At 35.5% G+C, this 9,733-nt stretch overlaps 1 long non-coding RNA gene across 1 annotated transcript; it reads left to right on the top strand.

The window, feature by feature from the left end:
* The first annotated feature begins 6,367 nt into the window (after positions 1 to 6,367).
* LOC107782728 (uncharacterized) lies at positions 6,368 to 7,360 on the top strand. The gene is made up of 2 exons (XR_001647315.2): positions 6,368 to 6,629; positions 6,921 to 7,360. It is a non-coding gene; the product is annotated as an uncharacterized LOC107782728 (long non-coding RNA).
* Positions 7,361 to 9,733: the final 2,373 nt, after the last annotated feature.

Consider the following 9,733-nt stretch of genomic DNA (forward strand, 5'->3'; position numbering starts at 1 on the left):
CGAAACCTTCTAGAAATATCCAAATACAAATCCGGGCATACGCCCTAGTCCAAAATTACCATCCGGACCTAACGAAACCATCAAAACTCCAATCCGAGGTCAAATTCACAAAAGTCAAACTTGGTCAACTCTTCCAACTTTAAAGCTTCAATCATGAAATTTATTCTTCCAAATCAATTCTGAATAACCTAAAAACCAAACTGACGATTCACATAAGTCATAATACATCATACGGAGATACTCATGCTCTCAAACCACATAGCGAAGTAAAAATACTCAAAACGATTGGTCGGATCGTTACATTACCATAACCATTGCAAATCACCCATGTAACGGGTAATCAATATAATAAATGTTAGTAACGAGGAGGAATTAAAAAGGACGAGCTGTTACAAATTGTACTCTTATATAAATTCTCTTACCGTATCTTGTATCCACATCAAGAAATTCACAAAATTATACTATCAATTATTTATATTTTTATTCTCTACTATTTGAAGATCTTATTCTCTCCTTTTGGAAGGAAGCTGGAATTATCAATAAGATTTCTTTTTTCTTATTATCTCAATATTCTATTTTTATTATTTATTATTCATCTGTATTTGAAAAAGTGAAGTAAAATTGGTTATTAGACACTCGAATTATACTTTTATTTGTTTTGACCATAAAAACTATTTTTTTATTAAACACAAACACCTCAGCAATTTGAAACTGGAAATAATTTATTTTCAATAAAATAGGTATCTTTATCCAAATAGCCGGTCGAATTTACTGTTTGCTTTTTCTAACCAGTATACCGCCTACTTAAGTGCTTAAACCTAAAATAGCCGTCGACTATATAATATATATATATATATATCTATAAATAATATATGTATAATCGTGTATAATTATTGTATCATCTATGTATATTACCTATAAAAAGTAAACAGCGAATTTGACCGTCCATTTGCGTAAAGATCCCTATTTTATTTCCCAAAACAGACACTTCTTCAGTCAATTATAGTCTACTCTTTCCCACTAAATCGACTTTATGTCCATCATCTTTGTAACGACCCGACCGGTCGTTTCGAGAGTTATAGTCCCGTTTCTCCCATTTCTGCTTATTTTGTGTTATTCAACATTATTGTGTTATACTGGGTTAGTTGGTTCAGGTCCGGAGTGGTTTCAGAGTGAATTGAGACACTTAGTCTCTTTGAGATAAGTTTAAGTTAGAAAAATTAACTGGATGTTGACTTATGTGTAAACAATCTCGGATTTGGATTTTAATGATTCTGTTAGCCCCGTTAGGTGATTTTGGACTTAGGAGTGCGTACGGAATGTAATTTGGAGGTCCCTAGTGGAATTAAGCTTGAATTGGCGAAAATTAGAAATTTGGCGATTTTGGTCGACAGTGGAAAATTTGATATCGGGGTCGGAATGGATTTTTGGAAGTTGGAGTAGGTTTGTGGTGTCATTTGTGATGTGTGTGTAAAATTTGAGGTCATTCGTACGTGATTTGATAGGTTTCAACGTTATTTGTAAAATTTAGAAATTTAGAAGTTCTTAGGCTTGAATCCGAGGGTAATTTCGTATTTTGGTGTTGTTTTGGGTGATTCGAAGGCTCGACTAAGTTCGTATGGGGTTATATGACATTTTGACATATTTGGTTGAGGTCTGAGAGCCTCGGGTGTGTTTTGAGTGGTTAACGGATCAAGTTTGACGTTTGGAGAATTGTTGAAGTTGGCCTACTGCTGGTGTTATCGCACATGCGAGGGTATTACCGCAGGTGCGGTAGGATTGGCGCAGATGCGGAAGTGAGTTGGATTGGGAAAAACCGCAGGTGCGAATGGGTGTGCGCATCAGTGAGCCCGCAGAAGCGGGTAGTTTCCAGCAGAAGCAGAAGAGAGGAGGACTGGCAGTGGCCGCAGGTGCGAGGTCTTTTCCGCACTTGCGAGGTCACAAAAGTGGATAGGGAGCGCAGGTGAGGAGATGGCACTTAAGTGATTTTCCGCAGATGCGGAGATTGTTGCGCAAAAGCGGCTCCGCAAGTGTGCATTTTGAGCCGCAGATGCAAAAAGCCTGGGCATAACCTATAAATAGAAGACTTCGCGAATTTTTACTCATTTCCACCATTTTCAAGTTGGACCTTGGAGCTTTTGGGGTAATATTTGAAGGGGATTCAAGGGATTTTCACTGAGGTAAGTTACTTGAGCTCTAATACTCCTAGCTATGGTGTTTTCCCATTATTTTCTCATCTAATTAGTGGGATTTAGGAGTAAAGATAGGGGGTTAGGGCTTGGGATTTTGGAGAGTATAATTTGAGGAACCAAATGATGTCGGATTTTGATAAATTTTGTATGGTTAGACTCGTGAGTGAATGGACTTTCAAGTTTTGTAACTTTTTTCGGACTTTGAGACGTGGGCCCGGGGGCGGGTTTGAGCCAGTTTCGGGTTTAGAGTCTAATTTGTAGTTTTCCTTGTGGAATTTATTCCTTTAGCATATGTTGATAGTATTGTACTGGTTGTGACTAGATTCGGAGCATTTGGAGGCCGAATCGAGGGGCAAGAGCATCGCGGAGTAGAGATTTGCTCGGTTTGAGGTAAGTAACTATTGTAAATCTAGTCCTGAGGGTATGAAACCCCGGATTTTGTGTCACGTGACTATTTTTTGAGGTGACGCACATGCTAGGTGACGGGCGTGTGGGCGTACACCGTTGAGGATTATGACTTGGTCCGTCCCTTAGCAACTTTAAAGTTGAATATCCTGTTGTAGCTATATGCTTCCTATGTGTTTTAGAAAGATGTACTGTAAATCATGCTGGATGCCATGTTTAAGCCTTATGCCAGTATTGTTTGGATCTTTAGAGGTTTTTTCTTGCTGTCCTCTCACTGTTTTGGTTGATAATCTGTATTCAGTCATGTTCATACATTTTTACATCATAGCTCAGTCTCTGTTACTTTATTTGATGCATCATATCAATGTTGGTTGGGCTGATTACTTTGATTTATGAGAGCCAGAGAGACTGGAGAGATTTATGACTGAGTGAGGCCGAGGGCCTAATTTGTGAGGACATTTATGGGATCGGGCTACACGCTGCAGTATGTTTTATTGATTCTGCCATGATGGGCATTGATATAGCGCTTGGGCTGAAGGAGCCCCTCCGGAGTCTGTACACATACCCAGTGAGTGCAGGTACCTACTGAGTGCAAGTGCCGAGTGCCGAGTGCTGAGTGATTGTGAGGCATGAGTGATTGTGAGGTTGGAGTGATTGGGAGGATTGGGTGATGTTTTCCCGAGGGGCGGTATATGATTTCATCATTTGGGCTCATAGATACTTTGAGTCCTTGTTTGAGAACTGTTGAAAGATATTTTTAATTGATTTTACCTGAACTGGATTTAAACAAGCTGATTTGACTTAAACACTGGTTTTAAAGCATGCCGTACCTTACTGAATTTTGTGATATGAACTATACTTGTATCTAGCTCGTCACTACTTCTCAGCCTTTGTTTACTGCTGTTACTTACTGAGTTGGTGTACTCACGTTACTCCCTGCACCTTGTGTGCAGATCCAGACATTCTTGGCCATGGTAACGGTTGTTGATATACTCAGTAGCGGATCATCAGAGATAGCAAGGTAGCTGCCTGGCGATCGCAGCCCTGCTTTTCTTCTTCCTTATCTTCCCGTTAGTTGTATGGGTTTCTCCCAGACTATGTTAGTCTTGTTGTTATCAGATAGTTTGTAGTAGTTGCTCATGACTTAGTGACACCCCGATGTCGGGCTGTCTTTTTCGCATTTTTATTTTGAGTTGAACTCCTTTATGAAGATTCTATTATGAAAAGATTTGACTTATCTTTTAAATGAAATATCGATGTGTTTTGGTAATGTGTCGGCTTGCCTAGTACCATGATAGGCGCCATCACGACATGATTTAGTTTTGGGTTGTGACAATCTTCTTCGAGAAAGAGTAATAATAATAAAAAAGAAAAAGAAAAAGAAGAAGATAAATTTAGTAATAAGAAAGTAACAACTATTGACATTTCCAAAGAACACGAAAATAGGAAGAAACTGCAGTTGATTGAATTGCCGTTTACTTTGAATACTTATCTTGGGCACCCTAAATGATTAAAGGAAAAATACATCCCGAACGCAACCTATGCGTCAAACTATCAAAGTAATGCATGCATGATATGTCTATTATATAAGATTTATTACTTAACCGTAATTAAATAACATGAATCCTTTATCTACATTGATCACTTAATCATAGTAAATTACCATGATTTGGTGCTTGAGCAGGATCAAACAAATTTGTCCATGCTTGAAGTCTAAATAGACCACATAAGACATACCAAAGGTAAAGCAAGTCACAATTTTTTTTTCTCAACTGTATTTTTTTGTTGTTGATTAATTCGACGAAGTGTGCTAGCATCGAACGTATCAGCAGAAATAGTACAAACGTCACATAATCACTATCAGTTCTCAATTGGTACTTGACTATGTGAGCATGTAATTTTTGCCTCACCAAAAATACTTCCACAAAATCAATAAATAGATTTTTCTTATTTATTTTTAAGATTTTTTAAGAATTTTTGGTAATTATTTGTATTTAGTCGCATTTTTCATGCATTTTTAGCATTTTAAAATCATAGAAAATAGCAAAAAATATCTAAATCATCATTACATTGCATTTGTAAGTCTTAATTGCATTTAGAATCTAATTGCATAAGTTGAATGCACTATTAAAACAAAAATCAAAAAAATAATATTGCTCATTTTTAGTTTCTAGTTTTAAATTAGTAACTTCCTTCATTAGTTTTAAAGTAAATTAATTGTTCAAATGTAAGAAATAGTTAATTAGGGTCATTTCATAATTAAGATTTGATTTAGGACCTAATCTAGGTTTTTAATTAATTAGTTGAGGGTTTAAAATTATTTAAAAAAAAAGAAGAAAGAAGAAAATACAAAGAAGAGGAACTAAAGAAATGTGTTATAACTAGGCCAAAGCTTCAATGGCCCAAATTCCTTTAACCAAATCTCGCCCAGCTCAAGCCCTAGTCCGGTCCAAATCCCCCACAAATAAAACGACCCCGTTTTAATTATTGAGCAATCCTGGCCGTTGATCCTTTTGGATCTAACGGCTCGGAACTCCCCTCCCCTAAAATATATATATATATATATATATATATATATATATATATATGTCCTAACACCCCTAACCCCTCCACTCCCTCACTCTCCATCTCCCCCCAACTTACTAGCCGCCACAAAATCCTCCGATGTCGCTGCACACCGAAAACTGCCTACGGTGACGGCGACACTCCAAATACACCCAAAATCATACCTTAAACCCCTCACCCTTCATCTCTCACCTCTCTCTAATAGCCGCCCTAAACCGCCGCCAGAAATCGCCCACGGCGGCGATCGATCTCCAAACCGCCTCAAAATCCTACCCTACAATCCCCTCTTCACCCTCAACCCAAATATACCGTTAGTTTTCCCAAATCCCTCACCAAATCCCTTCAATTTCAGATCTAAAAAAGCCAAACTCCTAGATTTTCCCCTTTTCTGATTTTTTCTTCTAATCAAACCTCAGCCCTTAACTAGTTTGTTCAAAGATCCTCCTGCCAAGATCTCCTGTCAGGGATTCACGTTCCAGACGGGTATCTTGGCAAAAGAAGTTTTGGCAACTAGACCTCTTTTGTCAAGTCAATCCGATTTAGGTATACCCTCATTTCTCTTTTCTATATTTTTTTCTTCTCTGAATCACTGATTTTAGGTGTTTAATTTGTTATTTGATTAGTTCAATTAAAATAGGTTTATTTAAGTTAATTGCATGATATTTAGTTTAATCGCATATTATTTAGATTAATTTAATTGATTTAATTAGTTTAGTAATGTAGTTAGGTGAATTAGTCGTTTGTTTCTATTTTCATTTGATCTTTGAGTTGGTTTTTGATTGTTTGGTTGCTGATGTTGAATGTCAATTGGAATTAAAAGGGTTGAAGGGGTAATAATAGAAACCTTAAGGGAGTTAATTGAAAATTAAAATCAGGGAGTCTAAATCTAGAAGTGTCTGGAAGGTTCTAGAAGATAATGGTAGGGACTAAAGTGTAATAAAATAATTGGAATAAGGTAAAATAGATAGGAAGTTTCTAGAACAGGGACAGATGTCCCAAGCTGATTAGAAAAAAGATAAGGATAAGAGTGAAATATCCAGAAATTAGACAGTTGTCTATTTTCTGTTTTAGGAAGGTGCCAGAAATTGGACAGCTGTCCATTTTTCTGTTTTGGAAGATGCCTATTTCCTGATTTTAAGGGAATACCTCTCATTCCTATCCCTTTACATCCCTGCTCTATATAAAGGCACTCACATTCTTTCATAACACACACACTGATTTATTTGAAAACACATTGAATTCTCTGCATTCTCAATAGAAAACTCTTGCATTTTCCTTTTCAATTCCTGCATTAATAGTAGAAAAAACACACATAGAATTCCTAAGATATCTCAAGTTTGAAGTTTGATTCTGGAGCTGTTCTTTGTTATTATTTGTTTGCTGCTGCTGTTTTTGGATTGCTGAGCTTTGCCCTTCTGGTTTTCTGACCTTTATTTGGTCTTGTTAAGTGCTGTTTTCTGCATCTAGGTATATTCTGAAACCTCAAATGTTGAACTTGATATTTAATGAAAGCTGGAATTCTATTTCAAATGCTACTGTGAATTCTGTTTAGCTGTGCTTATTGATTCTGTTGCTGTGTTTTTTTTAGTTAGTTAAGGTATAGCTAATTGATTTCAAGCTAAATGATATTTGTATAAGCTTAGTTCATGATTGAAATGAGTTAAATCTGCATAACCTTTATAAAGTTGGATCTAGACTTGGTTTATTTGCATTCAATTGAACTAATTGTTATTATGAAATTTACGGCATTTTGAGTAGTGACCATTGAGCATTGTTTGAGTTAAGGACATGGAATCAGCCCACAGCAACCCATGTGTAAATCAGAGTAAGTCATGATTGCATCAGGAACATGTAAGGTGAGAATCTGGCAAATGGAGTAAGATCCAGGAGATTGATTCTATGGGAGAGGGCTCAGCTGAAATAGAACCAGCTCTAATAAAGTTTTAGACAATTTCATTTAGTTTTTTTTTTTGTCTTGTTAGGAAAATTTGATTAATGGACAGTTTGTTGTAACCTTAAGCTCCATTGTATTGAGTTTTGGAAATATGTGTTTAGATATATTAAGTGATAATTACAGTGGTTGTCACGGTTTATTTTAATTCATTAATGGCATGTAGATTAATATTAGGGAAAAACTTTGTAAATCCTACTACATTTAGCATCGTGTGAAATTCTTGCGAACTCTTTAGTACTTGTAATTAATTAAACTGTTAACTAGTAGTTTTTTTTTTCCTAATTCTCATGCTTATTAAATTATTAATTAATGCTTCTTTGTGCAATGTAATCTTCCTGTGCTATTGGGCTAGTCATGATGGCCAGTTTCATTTTAGTCAAGCTAATATAATTGGGCCAGACCCTGAAGGGTTTTTTGAGTACGATGTATTTATAAATTGAAGATTCTATGAATCTTTTTTTAGTATAACTTCAGTCCATGCCCTACAAATTTGGAATCTGTCTTAGGCCCATCCTATATACTTGGGCCATGTTGAAATCCTTAATAAGAGTTTTTCCTTTTTACCAATTCATCACCCCCAGCGGACTTAGGCGAGAATATCTGCAGTCCATCCAAAACAAATGACCTTCATGTTTTTATCTCAAACCTAGATATTAACAATCCATAAACATTGTAGTTTGCTTTAGGCGCGTAATTAAATCATCAAAACTATGGGTACGGTTCCCGTGGCATAGTCGTAATACGTAAATCCCATTCGGGTGTGGATTTCATGTGACCCGACCATAACTTCAAACAATAATTAAAATAAACACGTCGTAAATTGCGGGTGCATTTCATGTGTCGCGGTTTGCGACGTGTACCAAAACGACAAGTGTACGACATCGTGACTTGTTCCAAAATAATTCCATAAATAATTATAAGCGGTAAAAGGTTAAAAATGCACAATAGGTTTAAAACTTATAATAAATCAGATAATTAGGCCAATTATTAATGGTTAAGCGACCATGCTAGAATCACGAAACTCGGGAGTGCCTCACACCTTCTCCCGGGTTAACAGAATTCCTTACCCGATTTTTTGGTTTTTGCAGACTTTAAAACAGAGTCAAAACTTCCTCGATTTGAGATTTTAAAATAAATGGTGACTCGGAACACCGTAAATAAATAATTTCGAGTGACGACTCTGAAAATAAACAAATAATCTCAATTCGATTAATGTCACTTAAATTGGAAAAACTCCGCTATCCCTATCCTGCGGGAAAAAGGAGGTGTGGCAGATTATTTATGTTAATTGTGTTCAGTTTGTGGTCTTATAAGTACACGGTTAAGACTATTAATTAACCCTTCTGAAGCTTGGTAGCTGTGAGTTAAGTACGTTCTCTCTTGATTTGCAAGTGGTAAAGGAAGGAGAAATGTCAGAGTAATACTTACCAATTAAGCATTATTATTCAAGATTCTTTGTCTTTCTGTTCCTAAAATAAATTAATATTTGCGCACTTTAGGAGTTAAGGGCTAATCGGGGAAAAATTCAACTCTCTTGGGGGCACTTGTTACTTCTACAGGAGTTTCCACTTTTGGAAATTGGAAGTAAGACAGCAATGGGTTGGTGAAAAGAAGAAAGAAAAGGAAATAGACATCTAAAAGCGGCCAACCTATGAACATAAGATTGTTAGGTCGAATAAAACAATACGTATGAGATAGTGGAATGCTTTTAAAAGGTTACGAAAATCCATTTAACTAAAACAGTACTCCCGTTTCAATTTATGTGATGCAGTTTGAGTGGACACGGAGTTTAAAAAAAAGTAAAGACTTTTGAAATTTGTGGTCCTAAATAAGTTAAAAGAAATCCAGAGTAATTGTTTGGTTATAAAAACTTCTCATTAAAGGTATAATTTGAAGTTTAAACTAAATTGTTTCTAAATTTAGAAAAAGTTCATTCTTTTTGAAATGTACCAAAAAGAAAATAGGTTCGGAACACTATTAGTTAGGTGAAATTAGAAGCAGCTACGATTTTTTTATTTCTTTGTCTCACTTTGGATAAACAAGAAAAATAAAATAAAATAACTTCTTGCGACTATATTCAGAGGGTGTTCCAGTTATATTCCTCTATGTCTTAATAGTAAGAGAGATCTTTTTAATAATTTTGGTGGTGAACATCGATGTAGATGGTATCAGATACATATTGCTAAATAGTACTCCATCCATTTCAATTTAGATGAGTTAGTTTCATTCTGCATGAAGTTTAACAAAAAAGAAAAGACTTTTGAAACTTATGACCTTAAAAACTTAAGGGGTAAAAACTTTGTGGGGCCATGATATTTGTGTGGTTATAAAAGCTTCTCATTAAGAGTAAAATGAGTAAAATGAATAGTTTAAAGTTGAATTATTTCTAAATTTAGAAATGTGTCACTTATTTTGGAACATACTAAAAAAAAAAGTATTTTATCTAATTTAGTGATAGATATGAACATGCGTTCATATTTTTCGATTGTTTCCTCAAATATATTTAACATTTTGGTCTCAACCTTTTATTGACAGGAGTGGAGCTAGAAGTCGATGTACTAGTTAAGTTAAACTCAATAGCTTTAGTTCAAATCATGTATTTGTATTATGAAATTCA

The sequence above is a fragment of the Nicotiana tabacum genome, chromosome 4 (genome assembly GCF_000715075.1).
Source record: "Nicotiana tabacum cultivar K326 chromosome 4, ASM71507v2, whole genome shotgun sequence".
Lineage (NCBI taxonomy): Eukaryota > Viridiplantae > Streptophyta > Magnoliopsida > Solanales > Solanaceae > Nicotiana > Nicotiana tabacum.